This window comes from Petaurus breviceps, unplaced genomic scaffold (genome assembly GCF_028583685.1).
Source record: "Petaurus breviceps papuanus isolate PSGF00001 unplaced genomic scaffold, PetGlider_PUasm1.0 63, whole genome shotgun sequence".
Classification (NCBI taxonomy): domain Eukaryota; kingdom Metazoa; phylum Chordata; class Mammalia; order Diprotodontia; family Petauridae; genus Petaurus; species Petaurus breviceps.
The window spans coordinates 3,733,583-3,754,092 of NW_027186418.1; the positions used below are offsets into that span (position 1 = coordinate 3,733,583).

The 20,510-nt window shown below is 40.0% G+C and overlaps 1 protein-coding gene across 1 annotated transcript in view; it reads left to right on the top strand.

Annotated features, from left to right (window-relative positions):
• LOC138173648 (uncharacterized) overlaps positions 1-20,510 on the top strand; it is a 146,562-nt gene that overhangs the window by 74,201 nt on the left and 51,851 nt on the right. The gene's annotated exons all lie outside the window — the stretch shown is intronic.

A 20,510-nucleotide genomic window follows, 5' to 3' on the forward strand; every position in this document is an offset into this window, starting at 1 on the left:
GATCCAGTGCTCTTACTCGCTGAGCCACCTGGCCACCCCTAAGCAATTGGGGTTAAGTAACTTGCTCAAGGTTACACAGCCAGGTGTTTCTGGGTGGGTGCTAAGTGTCCGAGCCCAGATTCGATCCCCAGGTCATTCTGACACTGGAGCCAGTGTTCTTACTCACTGTGAGTTCCACATAGCTTTGAGATTATGAGTATTTGGTATGGCAATATCCAAAAATCTTGCCATTAAAGTTTTATGGATCAATGGTATGTCCAGGTGATTATGGGCAATAGCCCTAACCATGATAGTAGCCTAGTTCCAGTACAGTTTATTAGTTGAATTCTCAAGGATATTTTGAGGTCCATATTTGTAGGATGGGAATTTGTGATCTGTTAGTTGATCAAAGATAGTGAGCTTCTATAATTCTAGCTACCATTTGGTATCTTGCTAGGTATTTGGTAGGTAAGTACTGAATTTTTGTGATCTACAATGATAGACTGCACAGTTTCTGTCATCTCCTTGCATAAATTTACTTTGGTCAATAAATTAGGATAACCCTTCTGTAGTTTATGGTGACAATGATCCTTAATTGCCCTCATAAATCCCACTATTTCTATAAATAAATCCACATAACCCAGGAATTTGTTTGACTCTTCTTTGTTAACATATTGTTGGATTAATTCATGTGAATGTTGCCCACAGAGGGCCTTTTGATTCCATTCTTGGATCTTAGTCATTTCATAAGTTCCATCCAGAGGTAAACCATTTGCAGTTATGTTCTACAAATCCAGCAATATGTATTTATTGTAAACCTACTGATGACAGAGAAGTAATTTCTGCTTGTTTCAGAAATACTTCTGTTTTTAACCTGTTGTTCTTTAGCTGACTTAGGGTGATAGATAGACCCTGTGTTTTATAATATTGAGTGAGCTTTTTTCTTAGGATATCTTCCATCTTTTATGGTCAAGTTTGTATTTCCAAAATGTATGTTAATACTGGCATCACACAGGTGGTATCACATAACTTATTCATTGCTTTAAACATGTTTGGGCTTTTTTTCTCCCTTCAGCTTTGAAATCAGGATATTGTTTAGTTTCTTGATATACACAGACACAGATATCTCATGAATGGATTTATGCTCAATTTGTCTTGCCTAAAGGTACTCAAGGTATTTGTTAGTAATACCTACATCTTTTGGTTCGAAATGACCCCTGAATTCAAGCTCAGATTCTCCAATCTTTAAATTTCCTGGGTGTACATTAAAATTTTTATAGTTGAGTCCAAATGACACTCTATTGTCACTGCAGAAAGATTCCACAAGATGGAGTTTTAAATTCTGTTTTTCAGTGTACTCATATAATTTGATGTCATCTATGTACATCAAATGATTCATAAAATGTTGCAGTATGACTCCCTCTTTAACTTGGAAACCAAACTCAGTTTCATTTAGGAGAGATGGCAGTGAGTCTAAGGCTAGGTAGAACCATAAGGGCATAAAATTGTCTCCCTTAAAAATATGTTAGTTGTTCTTGGCATTATTGTTTTGGTGGCATGTTGCAAATAGAGAATGGTTTTCTACATGGACACCAAATGCTCTAAATTTCTCACAGTGCCTGGATGTATTTGATATATTTGTAGTACGTGAATAAGCCATCAGTGTAGAACTAATCTAAAGGCTTTGCAGTGATTAGTAAAACAATATAAATAGTGTGATATTTGCCCTTTGTACACCTGGGACTTTGGGGCATACTCTTTTTGCTCTTTAAGCAATATATTGTTTTATTTTGTTCATAGATTTTTAAACATTACAAGCTATGAATGCTTTCTATTCATGCATACAAACAAAATACATAAGTACATAATTTGCCTGTATTTGGAGATGTCACAAGTATTCTCATATTGTAGGAGAGAGAGGGACACATAGAACGATAGAAAACAAAAGTATATTAAAAATTCTAGATGCCCTTTCTCTAAAGAAAGGTGGAATCCAGCCTGTATTTGAGAGGAGGTTCCTAAAGTGTAGTGAATAGAACACTGGCCTCGGAGTCAGGAGGACCTGAGTTCATATATGGCCTCAGACATTTACTAGCTATGTATGGCCCTGGGCAAGTCACTTTACCCCCATTGCCTCCAAAAAAATTAACTAATTAAGAAAGTGTATTGCTAGTAACTAATGTACCACTGTGAAGTATTTGAACTAATAATTATGGATTTTGACCAATCCACCACTGTCCAGTTTTACAGAAAGAATAGAGTTTCAGTAACAGTCCCCTCCTTTGATATAATTGTCCTGTATTCATCATGTGAACAGTGCTAAAGCTTTGTGTTTCACAATTGAACTATTCTATGTTTTTCTTATGTTGGACTTCTTGTGATTCTATAGATGGCCTGAATTTTTCCACATTTTTTTTTTTACGTAGAAACAAAGGGAGAGTCTGAATGTGGCAGATATCCTTACTGGATAGGTGGGGGCAGGGTTCTTTTCTCTTCTCTGATTTCTTTGCATCTCAAGTCACCATAGTAAAGCATTTTTATTTAATATTGAATTGCATATTTTTGTTTATATTTCTTTGACTCTATCACCTTTAGATTTTGACATTTATTTCTAGTTGCTAAATAAAGGAATCTAGAATTTCCAATATACTTTTGTTTTCTAATTATATTTCTATGTATCTCTTTTTATTGCCTTTAATTGGGTAATGTGCAGTTCATATTTTTCTATTATACATACTTGCCAAAGTATTGAGAATACATTATTGTTCTTTCATTCTTTTCATTCTTTTCTGTGGTATAAAGCTAGAAATAGTCCTGGGACAAGTCACTACAAGTAGTTATTCTTTTTTTAAATATTTTTTTGCTACATTTTAAGGTTCAAACTATCTACCTCCCTCCCCAATCTGCACTAGAGAAGGCCACAGTTTGCTGCAGATATATAGCTTTATAAATGTAAAACCATACTATGCATACTTCTATTTATCAGTTCTTATTCTGGAGGTGGATAGCATCTTCCTTCATAGGTCCTTTGTAGTTGATTTGAATATTTATAATACTCAGAATAGCTTAGTTGTTCACAGTTATTCTTCAAACAATATTGCTGTTACTATATACAGTATTCTCTTGGTTCTGTTCATTTAACTCTTCATTATTTCATGCAAGTCTTTCCATGGCTTTTATTTTTAAATAAACCTGCTCACCATTTTTTTTTTTGCTTTTTTTGGAGGGGGGAGGCAGGGCAATTGGGGTTAAGTGACTTGCCCAAAGTCACATATCCAGTAAGTGTTAAGTGTCTGAGGCTAGATTTGAACTCAAGTTCTCCTGACTCCATGGCTGGTGTTATATTCACGGCACCACCTAGCCGCCCCCTGCTCATCATTTCTTACAGCACAGTAGTATTCCATCACAACCATATACCACAACTTGCTCAGCCATTCCCCAATTGATGGACATGTCCTCAATTTCTGGTTCTTTGCTACCACAAAAAGAGCTGCTATAAATACTTTAGAACATATAGGTTCTTTTCCTTTTTCCCTGATCACCTTGAGAAACAGACCTAATAGGGGGCATTGTTGAGTCAAAGGGTATGCAAAGTTTTAAAACACTGTGGGCATAATTCCAGATTGTTCTTCAAAATGGTTGGAGCAGTTCACAGTTCCACTAATGGTGTTTTAGTGTCCCAATTTTTCTACATCCCCATCCAATATTTGTCATTTTCCCCTTCTATAGTTTTAGCCAATCTGATAGATATGAGATGATATCTCAAAGCTTTTTTTACTTTGCATTTCTCTAATCCATAATAATTTTGAGCATTTTTCATATGACTTTATATAGCTTTGATTCCTTCATCCAAAAACTGCATATTCAGATCTTTTTAACCATTTATCAGTTGAGAGATGACTTATAGTCTTAGAAATTTGACAAAGTTCTCTACCTGATATATGAGACCTTTATCCAAGAAGCTGTCTATAAATTTTTTCACCAATTTTCTGCTTTCCTTATGATTTGGGCTACATTGGCTTTATTTATAAAAAAGCTCTTAAATTTAATGTCATCAAAATTGTCCATTTTATTTCTCACAATGCTCTCTCTCTCTCTTGTTTATTCATAAATTCTTCTATCCATAAGTCTGTTCTTCTTAATTACTTATGATATCTCCCTTTACATCTAAGTCATGTGTTCATTTTGACCCCACTATTCTTTTTTTAATGGTCTACAAACTATTACACTGGTGGATTTTTTTAACTGCTTTTTTTTTCCTCTGGAGGCTCACAGAAACGCCCTCAACATGACTTTAGCAGCAGACGGGACAAGAGAGTTGACATGTACCTCATCCTGTTTCCCACATGATTCTGATCTCTGCTTGGTATATTTTGACAGCTTTTCATTTTATATAACTTGGAGATTATGAGTATTTGTGAATATATGGAGACAGCTACTTTAAATGTTGGGCTTAAGATATTTGTGAATCAGTATTATGTCCTGGTGAGGGTTGAGAAAAGTTCAGTCTGTGATAGAAATCTAGTTTCTATACAGTTTATTGGTTGAGTTCTCTAGGATATTGTGAAGACGTATTTGTAGTGTGGTCATTTGTTGCCAGTATGTCCATGAAAGATAATGAGCCTCTGATACATAATTTGAGCCAGCAGATCATATCTTTTCTAGGCATTTCATATGTTCTAAGGAGCTTGTGATGATACATTATAGTTTCTACTATTTCCTCCTATAATATATATTGATTCTATTATTATGATTATTACTAGAAAAAGAAAAGGGAAGGGAAGACTGATGGCAGTCCAAAAGTAAAAGCAGATATGAATAGGGATGCGGCCTACCATGATCTGGACTCCATTCTCTCCGATGCCTGTTAGTTTGAAAGGTTAGGAAATGGTGCCCCCTATGTGTTATATCACATCATGTGTAGATAGATTAATAAATGGATGGATGGATGGGATGCATGGATAGATTGGATGGACTGATAGATGAAGGGATGGATAGATGATGGACATTGCTTCTATGATATGAAGGTTCTGTGAAGAATGTTCAGTGATTCTAACTTCCCTTCCAGTTCTGGCATTCTGTGAGCTAGCATCTCTTTCAGCCATGACATACTGTGTTCCATGATTCTAAGGTTCATTATAACTTTAACATTCTATATTTTATGTTTTGAGGTCCCTTTCAGGGACCTATGTGTGTCCCGTATGTCCTATGATTTCAATGTTCTTTAAAACTGAAAAAAAAATAATCATAATCTAAATTGCCTCTTGAAGAGGGATTTCAAACCCCAAGGGAGATAGGTGAGGTGTTAGTGGAAGATCTCTATCTCTGCATTCTTCACATTGCTCCACATAAACAATTATCACTGCCTCGACATGTTGGCCTAGCTCAAGGTGGAAATGAGAGCCAAGTATAGAAGAACTACTGCAGTAGTAGGAGGCACAGAATAAGAGACCAATCTTGGAGGTGCCTTGAGCCAACTCTAGAAAATAAGAGAATGCAGAACTAGAAGGGCCTTTTGAAATAGAGAACATGAAATTTTAGGAGTGGAAGGGACCTAAAAGGTAGTGACAGAGGAAGTGGATGTTGATCAGTCTTAAAGAACAGGTTGGATTTGAAGGAGCAAAAAAGGTGGGAAGCAGGGCATTCGAGGGAGGGAAGTATATGCCAGGAGTTTTCTCATATTAATCAGATTGTAATCTAGTTTATGGGGAGGGGACGGGGAATAATAAGAGATAAGGTTAGAAAGACAGGTAGAGTTAGATTTTAGCTACAATGACAGAATTAGGGGTTTGAATTTTATCCTAAGGACCAAAAGGGGCCTCTGGCGGTTTTTGATCAATGAGTAGCTTTAGGAAGATTATTTTGACCACTATGTGAAGGATAACTAGGTCAGAGGAAAGACCAAACACAGGGACATCAATCAGAAGCCTAGGCAAGTGGTATTGAGGGCCTCAACTAGGGTGCTGGACATGTGAGCTGGGAGAAGGGAATGGATGAGAAAGAACGTATAGATAGACGGCTTTGCAACAGGCTACACATCCTGAAGGTGAAGGAGAAGGAAGAATCAAGAATGACAGTTTTCAAAACTGGGTAATTTGGAGGGTGCTGATGCTCTCAACAGAAATAGGAAAGGTGATAAAGATAACTGAATTTAGGGAGGATAATGATTCGTTTTATTTTGTACATGAGTTAGAGGTGCCAATGGTATATCCGAGTGAAGGTGTCCTGCAGGCCATTGGAAACTGAGAGTTCAGAGATTAGAGAAATGATTAAGGATGCACATTAAGACCTGGGGGTCCTTTGATCTCATAGAGATTCATGGAGGTCTAAATTGCTAAAACCTAAAGGAGCCTTAGAGATCAAATCTAACCCAGCCTCCTAATTTTCTAGAAAGAAAACTAAGGCCCTGAAAAGTGAAAGAGTGACTTGACCTCAGATCATAAGTGATAGTTGTGGGACTCAAACTGTGGCAGCATTGAGTGGTGAAAAGTGGGCCAGTTGGGGAGTCAAATGAACTAGGTTCAAAGCCTGGATCTGCCATGGGTGTTACCTTTGTGCTCTTGGGTGAGTCAACCTCTCTGAGCCTCCATTTCCTCCTCTTTTTGAAAATAAAGAGGTGAAAATAGATAACCTCTCAGACTCCTTCCAGCTCTCAGTCAATGAGCCTATTCTTCTACCTCCATATCCTTTTTCAGGGCACTAGGATGTTTATTTATGGATGGATGCATGAATGGAATCTTTAGCTTACACAAGCCACTCATCTGTCAAACAACTTAGGCTAAGAAAGAGCTAACCTGACCATTGGAAGGGGAGGGAGAAGGGTCTGGTTTGCAAACAATTTTTGGTTGGTCTGTCTTCATATAATTCCTAATGCCTATTGTCCAGAAGTTTTTTTCCTTTAATTTTTAAGCCCATGTGTATTTTAAAGGAAATTCAATCTGTATGTTTCTGATTCATGTACACTTTAATCATTACACTGCTATTTTGTAAGAGCTATTTGAAGTCTGGGAAGTCTTTTGATGCTGTTTAAAAGGCTTTTAATAAGCATTTTAATCCTTTTTCTCTTAAAAACAGGAAGTAATAGTTTGCCAGCAGTTTAAAAAAAATTCCAGTACCAGAAGGTCCAAGTTTGGTTCTAAACTCCAACCCTAGGAGTTTTCAGGGGCTCCTAATCCCGGACAGATGGGAAATTCTATGGCCAGCTCCAGCTCTAAAACCCCTACTCTTCAGGGAGGAATGATGCCTCCTCATGCCCAGGTCACATGAATACATACATATTTGCTGTTTCACTGACCTAGCTTCATAAGGGAGTGCAAGAGGCCTATAACATTACAATCAAGTTTTGAGGAAGCTAAAATTCCACTTCCCCCCAAATCTCCCCACTACCTGTCATAGTCTGAAATTTTATCATTGAATATTATGATTCTCTATTCTCTAGGCTTCCAATGATGTTTTTTGTTTTGTTTTGTTTGTCTTCAGAGAGTGTCTTCTATCCCTGTCATTCTACACATAAAGAAATCCAGGCCCAGAGAGATTAAGTGACCTTCCCTTCCCCACTTTGTAGCAAATAGCAAAGCCAGGTCCTCTGGGCTAAAAGGGCCCTAGATTCAGAGAATCATGTGGTCACAGGATTTTAGTCCTAGAAAGCACTTCTTCCCTCTGTTTCCTTTTTTCTTCCATTCTTTCTTCCTTCCTTTTTCCTTTTGTTCCTTCTTTCCTTTCTCTTTTTCTTTCCTTCCTTACTTCCTTTCTTCCTTCCTTCTTTCTCTTTTTCTCTTTTTCTCTCTCTCTTTTTTTTTTCCAGACCCAGAATTTCATTGCATTACAAGGCTCCTGGTGAGAAATTTTCTCTATCACACAGATCATCACTTACTTTCTCTTCAACTTCCAGTCTTGACTCATTGCTTGGGGGTACAAAGATGTTAAGTTGCTTCCCTAGGATCAAGCAGCCAATCTAGTATCAGATATTATACTTACCCAGCTCTCCCTGACTCTAAGGCTAGCTCTCTATCTCCTGTTCCATAATGTCTTTTAGTCCAATCCTCTTATTTTACAGAGAAGGAAATGAAAGACCAGAGAAGGAGAATGACTAGCCTGCCGAAGGTCACATAGCAAGTCAGTGACAAAGTAAAGGTCACTGAGGGATATTTCAGGTTTTGAGGGTCACTGCTGCTCCCTCTTCCTAATTTAAAAAAGAGAAGAGAAAGAGTTATCCTACTATCTGTCCCACCTCCCCATCTCCAACTGTCCCACCACTACCAGGTCTCTAGAAATGACTGACTGAAATGACTTACAGAATCTTACATGAAGATGTGGGAATTCAGCACATTTATATATTTAACCCAAAAAGAGTAAGACCAGAAACAGACAGAGACAGACTTGGAGAGAAAACATGGTACTTTCTTCTCAACAATCTTGTGAGGTCAGCAATATGAGTATTATGCACATTATACCACTGAGGAAGATTAGGCTTAGAAACATTAAGCGATTTACCCCTAGCCCAAGCTTTTAAATGTTTTATCAATAACTTGGATGAAGGCATAGAGGCCACACTTATCCATCTCACAGTTGATGTGACTCTGGAAGGGATAACTACCGTTTTGGGTGTGGTATAAAAATGTTATTATCATTTACAAAACACTTTACTATTGAAAGAGGTCTTTACAATTTACAAAGCACTTTCATATCTACTGTCTACACCAGCCCCAAGAGAGAAGTAGGCAAGGGATTCCCATTTGACTGATGAGGAAAATGAGGCCCAGGAAGAGGAAGGAGCTCACATAGACTGGCATTGTCAGGACTAGAATACAGGAAATGGGAACACCTGACTCTGTGGGCAGGACTCTTTCTTTAAAGCCAGATAAACTTTCTCCCTGATTTTTTTTCTCTCCAACATGGGGGCAACCTCTTTCCTGTTTAAAAAAAAGGGGGGTTCTGTCAATCTGTGTTTTCTTCTGTTTTTCATCAGTGACCTTTCTGTTTGCCTGGCAGGGGTAAGGATCCCATTCACAAGGGAGGGGGGAAGGGTCACATTTCCCAACGGCAGCTATGGGGCGGGAGAGGACTTTGGTCCTGGCCTTGGCTCCTGCACCCTCACCTTCTTTCATTCAAAATTACTACCTGCGGATTGTGTCAACATCTGACTGAGCTGACTTTAGCTGATTTTTTTTAAACCTGGTGAGCTTACATTTCTAGTAGCAAATGATTAAAAACTGCTTTTAATTTACTCAAACCTTTGCTTCATCAGTATCACTGAAAATAAATAGGCAAGAGATACCAAACCAACACAGAAGTTAATACAGGGCAAAATTTAGCATAAGGGCCACCTAGGTGGCTCAGTAGATAGAACCCTGGGCCCAGAATCATAAAGACTCACCTTCCTGAGTTCAAACCCAGCCTCAGATACTTACCAGCTGTGTGACCCTGAGCAAGTCACTTAACCATATTTGCTTCCATTTCCTCATCTGTAAAAATGAGCTGGAAAAGGAAATGGCAAATCACTCCAATATCTTTGTCAAGAAAACCCCTAATGGGATTTCCAGGAGCCAGGATGACAGAGTAAGGAGTAAATTGCCGTAATTCTCTCATATGCACCTCCAAACAACCATAAAATTGTTTCCTGAAACAAATCCTGGAATAGCAGAACCAGAAGAAAAAAAAAAAACAGAGTGAAATGATCTTTTAGCTGAAGAAATGTGGAAGATCTCCAAGAAAAGTCGTCTCACTCAGGCAAAAGGGGAGCACATTCCAGGACAGGAAGCATCCCAACAAGCCAGCAGCAAGCCCCATTTCACCAAACCAGTGGGAGATCCTGAGCCCCAGTGTGGTGGAGCAGACAAACCTCAACACCAGAACTCCCCACGTGCCTCAGTATAGCCAGAGGAATGACAGATTCCAGCTCCAAAAACCTCCACATGCTTCAGGAAGGCCATGGGCAAACAGGAAACCTCTAGTGGCCAGACAGCCATGTGCTTCAGTGTGGCCCTGGGGAAATGCAGAAACACCCCATCAGCCTCAATGCATGCTAGACACTAGTACTAGGACCCTGGCTCAACACCAGGTAAGCCACCAGACACCTATAGCCTCCAGCCGGGAGGGCAGATTGGGAGTGGTGGTAGACAGAAGCAAAACAGGTGAAAATGGAAAGAGTGAAAGGAGAAGGGAGGGAGGGGGCAGCTAGGTAGCACAGTGAATAGAGCACCTGCCCTGAAGTCAGGAGGACCTGAGTTCAAATCCAGCCTCAGACACTTGACATACTTGCTAGCTGTGTGACCTTGGGCAAGTCACTTAATACCCATTGCCCTGCCTCCCCACCTCCTAAAAAACAAAAAAAAAAAAAAAAAAGGAGAGAGAGGACAAACAGGAGGGAAAATAGGATGGAAGGAAATACACATTAATCATGAATGTGAATGGGATGAATTCTCTCATAAAACAGAAGCAGATAGCAGAGTGGGTCAAAAACTAGGATCCTATAATATGTTGCTTACAAGAAACACACTTGAAGCAGAGAGATGCACACAGAGTAAAGGTAAGGGGTTGGAGCAGAATCTATTATGTTTCAGCTAAAGTTTAAAAAAAGCAGGAGTAAGCAGCGGCCAGGTGGCTCAGCAAGTAAGAGCACTGGCTTCAGTGTCGGGATGACCTGGGGATCAAATCCGGGCTCAGATACTTAGCACCACACCCAGAAATAACTAGCCGTGTAAACTTGAGCAAGTTACTTAACCCTGATAGCTTTAAAAAAAAAAAAACCTATATGATAAATAATATTCATTGTGTTGGGAATTGTTCATCTTAAATGGGGCAGCCAGGTGGCACAGCGAGTAAGAACACCAGCTCCAGTGTCGGGATGACCTGGGGATCGAATCCGGGCTCAAACACTTAGCACCCACCCAGAAACACCAGGCCGTGTAACGTTGAGCAAGTTACTTAACCCCAATTGCTTAGGGGCGGCCAGGTGGCTCAGCGAGTAAGAGCACTGGCTCCAGTGTCGGGATGACCTGAGGATCAAATCTGGACTCAGATACTTAGCACCACACCCAGAAATAACTAGCCATGTAACCTTGAGCAAGTTACTTAACCCCAATTGCTTAAAAAAAAAAAAGCAGGAGTAACAATCCTGATCTCAAATGAAGTAAAAGCAAAAATAGACCTATTTAAAAGAGAGAAGAAATGAAACTACATCTTGCTAAAAGGGACCTAGGCAATGAAATAATATTAAATATAAAATAAATAATTTTGATTATGTTAAATTAAAAGGCTTTTATACCAACAAAACCAATGCATCCAGGATTAGAAAACTAGGAAACAAATCTGTATAGCAAGTGTCTGATAAAGGCCTCATTTCTCAAATAAATAGAGAACTAAAGTTATAAGAATGGAAGCCATTCCCCAATTGATAAATGGCCGAAGTATATGAACAGGCAGTTTTCAGATGAAGAAATCAAAGCTATCTATAGGCTTATGAATAAAAGCCCTAAATTATTTTGATTAGAGAAATGCAAATTAAAACAACTCTGAGGTACCACCTCACACCTATCAGATTAGCTAATATGACAAAAAAGGAAAATGTTGGAGAGGATATGGAAAAATTGGGACACTAATGCACTGTTGGTGGAGCTGTGAACTGATCCAACCATTCTGGAGAGCAATTTAGAACCATGCCCAAAAGGCAACCAAACTGTGCATGCCTATTGATCCAGCAATACTACTACTGAGTCTAAATCTCAAAGATAGCATAAGAAAGGAAAAAGGACCTGCATGCACAAAAATATTTATAGCAGCTCTTTTTGTGGTGGCAAAATAAATTGAGGGGATGCTCATCAGTTGGGGAGTAACGAACTAGTTGTGTTATATGAATGTAATGGAATACTATTGTGCAATAAGAAATGATGAACAGGCAGATTTCAGAAAAACCTGGAAAGACTTGTATGAACTGATGCAAAATGAAATGAACAGAACCAGCAAAACATTGTACATATTATTAGCAATATTGTATGATCATCAACTATGAATGACTCAACTCTTTTCAGCAACATAATAATATAAGACAAGTACAAAGGATTCATGAAGGAAAATGCTATCCACATCCAGATAAAGGACTAAAGGACTCTGAATGCAAATCAATACATACTTTTTTCACTTTATTCTTTTTCATGTTTTTTCCCTTTTAATATGTTTCTTCTTTCACAACTGTGACAAATATGGAAATATATTCTACATGATAGCGCATGTGTAACTATCAAATTGCCTACCATTTTTGGAAGAGGGAAAGGGAAGGAAGGAAAGAGAAAGAAAAATTTGGAACTCAAAATCTTGTAAAACTGAACTCTAAAAATTGTCTTGCCATGTAATTGGGGGGGGGGAATAATATAGTATTAAAAAAAACCCACAATGGGATAATGAAGAGTCAGACACAACTGAAACAATTGAGCACCAACAAATTTAGCATGACGGTATCTCAAGTCTCCCCTGCTACACCAGTAAAATCACCAGTCCTATATAAATAAAAGAAAATGAAATCCTTAAAATACTGTCTATAAAGTGAGGGAAGAAGAGAACTTATGCAATATAAAAATAAAAGACATCAATACATAATGATTCCCTCCCTCTAAGGTAGCTTCAATGCATCTGTAGATTTTTCTCGTTAAAAATTGTATAAGGGGCGGCTAGGTGGGACAGCAAATAGAGCACCGGCCCTGGAGTCAGGAGGACCTGAGTTCAAATGTGGTCTCAGACACTTGATACTTACTAGCTGTGTGACCTTGGGCAAGTAACTTAACCCTGATTGCCTTGCCTCTGCCCTCCAAAAAAATAAAACTGTAGAGCTGTTTAAGTATATTACTATTCTCTTGTTAGCTGATTTTGTTTTTTGGTTTGGTTTGGTTTGATTTGTAATGACGAGGCTAAATACTTTTTTTCCTCGTTCCTTTGGTATCCTCCCCTCTTTCATTTATTACAAGAATCATTCCCTCAATACCTTCAAAATTATGTCATCTCTAGCACAGGCTTCCTCTACATATCCTTGGTCTGTTCCTGATTTTATTCCATATTTGTTTTCCTTGGTATCATTTTCACTTCCTCAGGCAACCCAACATCATTTTACATAATTTACTCTTTCCTCTGCCAGTCACTATATCCTTACGCAGAGCTCACACTGGCAAAGGTCCTCCTCCCAGTCTGGATGAAACAGACAATCCACAAAGCTTCATTAAACTCTGCCTGTGTCAAGGGGGTATTTGAAGTGCTGAGATTACAAAGACAGAAGGAAAATTGCCCCAACTCTGGAGGAGCTGATGTTTAGATGGTGAAGAAAATCTTGCTTCAGAGATGAGATTTTCCTAGCTCTCATAAGCTGAGAGCGTTTCTATAGGGACATTTCCACTACATTGGTAAAGATTTCTAATCTACTTGACCCATGTCCCTCTCCAAGCTCTACCATCAATTCCTAATGTTTCTCTAAGACTCACATGATAAAATTCCTTAAATGTCCAACAATAGCCCTTCCTGTTCTCTTTTGTTATATTCAATTTTTGAAACATTCCCAAGTAGACAAATCTTTACCAAAAGCTCAAACCACTTTCTCTGCACCATAATAATCTCAAGTCTGGAAAGAACTTTAGTGAGGATCTAACCTAATGACCTATGCTGGACAAGTAAATCCCTCTATATCATTCTTGATTAGTGTTCTACTTCTGTTTGAATCCTTCCTGTGATGGGGAGTTCATTACCTCTCTTTCAGAATGGTACCACATATAAAGCATTGGATTTAGGACCTGGGTTCAGATACTACCTCAACCACTTATGACCTCCATGGCCACAATTGTGCCCAAGGTATTTAAACTAAGCATCATTTTTCTCAAATCAACTACGAAGATGTTGGATTATATGATCTTGAATGTTCCTTCCCGATCTAAATCTCCAATGCAATGATCCTAGGGCACTTCATCCAACTATTGAACAGCCACAACTGTTCATTCTTTAACTACCCTAAAATCTGTCCCGATCTCTCCTAGCTTCCCTTTTTGCAGACACAGAGGGTAAGTCTGGATACAATAATCCTTTGTTGGAACCAGAGGGGACCTGCCTCAGAGGGGATTGAGTCCAGCCCCATCATCTTACACCCAAGAGGAAGCAAAGGGACAGGACTGCCCTGGGGTCACCTAGCTAGGAAATATAAAGGTTAAGTTTTAGAGCCAAGTCTCCTGACTCCATATCTAGCTATTTTCCATTAGACTGTGAGATCCTTGAGACTAGACTTTTACCTTTCTTTGCATCCCCAGCACTTAGCACAATACCTGACGTGTAGTAGGATAAATGTTTGTTGACGGACTTTGCTCTACTTCACACTGGCCATATTCTTCACAGTCTAGCAGATTCTTGAAGACAGCTGGGACGTTCCCTTTAAGTTGTCCTGTATATCCTCAGTTGCTTCAAACTGTCTTCAAATACCACTGCTTTAAATCCTCATCAACCTCCTCATCACTTTGTATGTACTTAGCTTCTCAACGCCATTCCTAATAATAGCTGAGAGAGCTAGGTAGCCCAGTGGATAGAGCGCTGGACCTGGAGTCAGGAGGATCTAAGTTCAAATCCATCCTCATTTACTAGCAGTGTAACCCTGGGCAAGTCACTTAACCCTGCTTGTCTTAATCTACTGGAGGAGGAAATGGCAAATGATTCCAATTAGCCTTGCCAAGAAATCCCCTTGGACAGTACTGGTGTTCTGTGGTCCAGGGGATCACAAAGAGACAGACATGACTGAACAACCATATTTTATGATTAAAATTTGCAAATGATTTTAGTGATGATAGCTAGAATTTGTTATTTAGTCATTTTAGTCATGTCTCACTCTGTGACCCCATTTGAGGTTTTCTTGGTCATGGTACTGGAGTGGCTTGCCATTTCCTCCTCCAGCTCATTTTACAGATGAGGAAACTGAGGCAAACAGGATGAAGTGACTTGCCCAGGGTCACACAGCCAATAAGTGTCTGAGGCCAGAGTAGAACTCAGGTCTTCCTGACTGTATCAGTGCTCTATCCACTGCAACATACAGCTAGTATTTTATAACACTTAAAGGTTTGCAAAGTGCTTTACAAATATCTCATTTTATTCTCCCAACAACTCTGGGAGGCTGGTGCTACCATTACTCTAATTTTATAGATGAGGAATCTGGGTAAGGAGATATTAAGTGACTTAACCAAAGTTTACACAGCTAGGCTCAATTTGAACTCAGGTCTTCCTGACTACAGGTCCAGCACTGCATCCTCTGTAGCATCTAGCTGCCTCCTTTATTTGAGAAAGCATTCAGAATCAAAGATTTTTCAAGTGGAAGAGACCTTAAAGATCATCTGGTTCAACCCCCTTATTTCATAGATTAGGCCCAGAAGAATAAAATGATTTGCTCTAGAGCTGAGATTTGAACACAGATCTTGGAACTCCAAAACCTGTGCCCTTTGCATTGCACCATGCTGCCTGTATTTTATCTGATACTCACAAATGCCTTGTGAAGTGGGACATGGATTATGATTTACATTCTACTGTAGAATAAATAATTCCCTTCCAGAGTCACATAGAATTTCCTGTTGATCATCAGGATCTCTATCGGCTTCATCCCTCTGGTTCCTGGATTTCTTTATATAAGCATATTTTCTTAATATATGATATCTCTCTGCCCCACCCCTCTTAAGTTACTGCCAGGAAATAATGGAGCTAGGATTCAAATACAGACCCTCTTAACTATAAATTCAGTATTTTTCCTAATAACTCCATACTGCCTATTAAAATTTGATGTACAGAATGGGATATAACATTGCAGAGAGGAAATATGGCATCACTGGAGATTAAAAAATAAATAAAAGCAGGTTTCCCAGGGCCAACTCCAACAGTCATGGAACTCTAGCTCTCCTGTGAGCAAAGAAGCTTAGGGGCAGGGGAATTCTCTTGGAAGCCCAGTGGAGGAGGAAGTGGGGTGTGATGGAAAAGGCACTGACCTTAAAGACAAGGCTCTGGTTCTAGGCAAGCAGTCTTCTAGCTCCCACATTGCCTCATGCTCAGCTTTACCTTCCCTCCCCTGCACTCCCATGTTGCTCAATTTCCCTCTTCTGACATCAGACATTCTCCAGTCTTTCCAATGAGTTAATAAATCTTTACATTTCCCCAACAGCTCATTGTGTTTGTCTGGAAGAGACCTGATCCAGAGCCTTCCTAGAAGAGCTGTGGTATGAATGACCCCCCTGAGAACTGAGCCCTTGTGACAGTCTCATGGGGCCCCAGCTCCAGCCTCAGCCCCTGCCCCAGGCCCATGGGCTAAGGGTTGACTGATCACCAAGAGGCTATGGAAAAACTGGTGAATGCCCATTTCCAGGAAGATTTCAAAGTATTATTTTTTTCTCCCAAGAATCAATGTGAACTTCCTTAAATCCTCCTCCACTGACTTAAATACAGGGGTGAGGGAAGGGGTGAGATCCAGGCCAAAAGACCCCTGGGCTCTTCTCCCCTCCCTCTCAACTGTTCCTCACCACCACCACCACCATCCAGGAATTCGGCAACTAAAGTCCTGAAGAAGCCACAAAAAGAAAGCCAGATGTGGATTAGAGGTAGGAGGGGACAGAAAGGACCAGTGCTCCATGTCCCCCATCCTCCACCAAAGGCCAATGCACATAATTAGGACAGCAGCAGCAACAAGGGTGGCAGTGATCATTCATATTTTTATAAAACTGTTTAAAAACTCTTATAAGGAAGACAATGAAAGAATCCTTTTCCAAGTGAGGAAACTAAAGGCGCAGGCTGGTAAGGTAACTTGTCCAGGGTCACTTAGCTTTTAAGTGCCAGAGTAGGAACTTGAACTGTCTCCTGACTCAAGACAAGTACTTTTATCATTCCGCCCTCTGGCCTCTCTGCTCTGCTGTGAGCTGTATCCTAGCTTATCATCCTAGAGCCAACCCATTCCTTCCACCTTAATCCCTTCCTCACCTGTTACAATCAGAATCACAGTTAATAAGATCACATATCACAGTTAGAGCTGAAAGGGACCTCACAGGCCCTCTAGTCTGGCCCTTTTACAGGACAAATGAGGAAACTGAGGCCCAGCAAATTTAAATAAACTGCTCAAAGTCACATGACTAGCAATTATCAGAAATATCAGAGGTAAGATCTGAACCTGTGTCTCCTGACACTGAATGATACCTGGTTACAAACAGGAATTCACATTTGTAGAGTATATCAGAATTTACAGTTGTGTTTACCTCATGACAACCCTGTGAGAAAACTCAATACAAAGGAACTTTGGAACAGAGAATATCCAAACTGGAACTTGAACCCTCTTTTTCTGATTCCTATCCGCGTCTAGTACTCTATCCCAACCACTGCACTGTCTGCTCTAGGACTAAAGTCTGGAGGATTTGTAATGTACAGATGAACTGATAAGATTCCGAGAGGCATCCCCACAGTCAAGCAAGCTCTTGGCCCTCCTTCACCAGGCTGAGGACAATTCTGGGATAATCATCTCTGACCTCATTCAGACTGAAGGGAGGAAGAAGACACCATGGTCAAGCAAGCATCCTAACTATCATCTCCAATGAACAAATAAATAGGAGGTACAGATAATATATACAGGATATACATATATATACAGGTAAAGGCTGAGCTGTGATTTATATCCGTGTCACAGGAAGTGTGACTCACTGAATTAATATTGTTCCATATGAGTCCCTGGGATGCATTTACAATGTGTCTCTAACTGGGAGAGACCTCATAGTGGAGACATCTCTGGACTTGGGGTCAGGAAGACTTTCATTAGAATCCTCTGCTCTTACAAGCCGTGTGATGCTGGGTAAAGTTTCCTCATCTGTGAAATGAAGGGGTTGGACTCAGTGGCCTGTAAGGCCTTTATCAGCTCCAATTTTTCAATCCTGTGAATGTATGGCAGGGTAAAAAGAGGAAGGAGCCCAGGTTGGAGAGTCTGGTTCTGATCCCTGATATTAATCTTCCCCTCTGCTTGTGGCCAAGTCATTTCCACCTTTTAAGATCCTGTTTCCTCCCCTGTAAAATGAGATTGGACTAAACAGTTTCTACAATCCCTTCTACTTCCAACAGTCTGTACTCTAAAATAACCCCCTGAAAAGTTTTAGGAATGTATGATTTTCTACTTTATAATTTCTTCCTCCCTACTACTTCTGTTTAGGATACCACTATCCTCCTAATTATCTGACCGTGCCACTCTGAAGTCATCCTTGATCCTTTGCTCTCCATCACTCCCCATTTCTAATTACCTTGTTCAGTTGTTTCAGTTGTGTCCAGTTCTTCATGATCCCCATTTGCAGTTTTCTTGGCAAAGATACTGGAGTGGTTTGCCATTTTCTTCTCCAGCTCATTTTACAAATGAAGAAACTGAGGCAAACAGGGTGAAGTGACTTACCCAGGGTCACACAGGTAGTAAGTATCTGAGGCCAGATTTGAACTCAGGAAGATGAGTCTTCCTAACTCCAGGCCCTTCACTCTGTCTGCTAAACCACCTAGCTGCCACTTGCCTAATCACCTATTAGGTCCTAGGGGTGGTACCTTTTGGAACATTATAGTCGCCTCAATTCCCACTACCATCATCCTACCAGGTTTCCATCACCTTTCATTTGAACTTGTAGCTTCCCAGCTGGTCTCCTGGCCTCCAGGCTCTCTCTTCCCCAATCTATCTTGCATAACTTATTGGAGTATACTTCCAAACACATGGTTCTGACCATGTCACTCCCAGCTCAAAAAGTTCCCATTCCCAAGGAATATTTCCCATTGCCAAGATGATAAAATACAAACTCCTATGCCTAACATTCAAAGACCTCCTAAAACGGACTTCCACCTGCCTTTCCAATCTTATCTCAGTTTTCCTCACATTCCTTCTATGTACCAAGTATCCATATCTATTCCGTGTCCCAAGAACAAAAGCTGTGCTCTCCCTCCTTAACGTCTTTGCTCAGACTATCTCCTATGTTTGAAATATACTCCTCCCCTTCTTTGATTCTTAAATCAGAGAACCTCTTTGTTGGAAAAGACTTTGGAGGACAATTAGTCCAACAAGTACTGGGAACAGGAAACCCTTCTACAACATGCCCCAAGACTGGCCACTCAGCCTTTACCTAAGCACCTCAAGTGACATTGCCCCACTACGTTCTCATGTGACTCATTGGATTTATGTTCATGGGATGATAGACTTAGAATTGGAAGAGACCTCAGAGGCCATCTAATCCACCCTACTCATGTGACACATGATGAAACTGAAATCCATCAATAGGTTAACTGACTTGACCAAGGTAGTCTGAAAGGTGGGATTTGAACACAGGCCTTCTGATTCCAGAAAAACTATCTAATGCAAGTCCTCTGAATCCAGAGGCATTGTTCTTTCCATTGGGTTTGTACATTTTGTTTTATTGATACTTTTTGGGATATCACATTCATTTCCACATATTTCTTTCTCCCCTCCCATGTCAACCATGGCTTGTAATAAAGGAGAAAAGCAGAGGGGTGGGGATGAGGGGGCAGGGGAAGCAGTCTGCAAAACCAACACATCAAACATGTCTTTTATTATTTCCATTTTCATTGTTGTAGTCATTGTGTGTATTTTTCCTGGGTTGGCTTACTTAACTCTCTACCAGTTCATATAATTTTCCTGTGATTCTCTGAATTCTTCATATTCATTGTTTCTCATGGCACAAGAATGTTCTATTACATTCGAAGACTATGTTTTCTTTAGACATTTCCCAATCAATGAGAACCTACTTGTTTCTAATTTGTTGCAGCCAGACAACAATCATTTATTAGGTGCCTAATATGTGCCGGGCATTGTAATGAGCAATGGGTTACAAAGAAAGGCAAAAACTGGTCCATTCTCTCAAGAAGTTCACGGTCTAAAGGGGAAGGCAACATATACACAACTATGTGCAAGCAAGATATGTACAGTATGAATTAGAAATTTTTTTTTTTGTATTTTTAAGCAATCGGGGTTAAGTAACTTGCTCAAAGTTACACGGCCAGTTATTTCTGTGTGTGGTGCTGAGTGTCTGAGCCTGGGATTCGATCTCCAGGTCGTCCCAACACTGGAGCTGGTGCTCTTACTCGCTGAGCCACCTGGCCACCCCTAAGCAATTGGGGTTAAGTAACTTGCTCAAGGTTACACGGCCAGGTGTTTCTGGGTGGGTGCTAAGTGTCTGAGCCCGGGATTCAATCTCCAGGTCTTCTCAACACTGGAGCCGGTGCTCTTACTCGCTGTGCTACCTGGCTGCCCCGAATTAGAAATTATTAAAAGAAGGAAGGACATGACTGTTAAGGGAGACCAGGAATGACTTCTTGTACAAGATGAGATTTCAAAGTATTTGCAGATCCTATACTTGATTGTATGCCACCATGGGAGGGAGGGGGGGAGGGGGGAGGGGAAAAATGTGAAACTCAAGGGATTGTGGAACTGAATCTTGCAAACTAAAAGTAGACAGACAAATTAATAAAGACCAAAGAGAGAGAGAGAGAGAGAGAGAGAGAGAGAGAGAGAG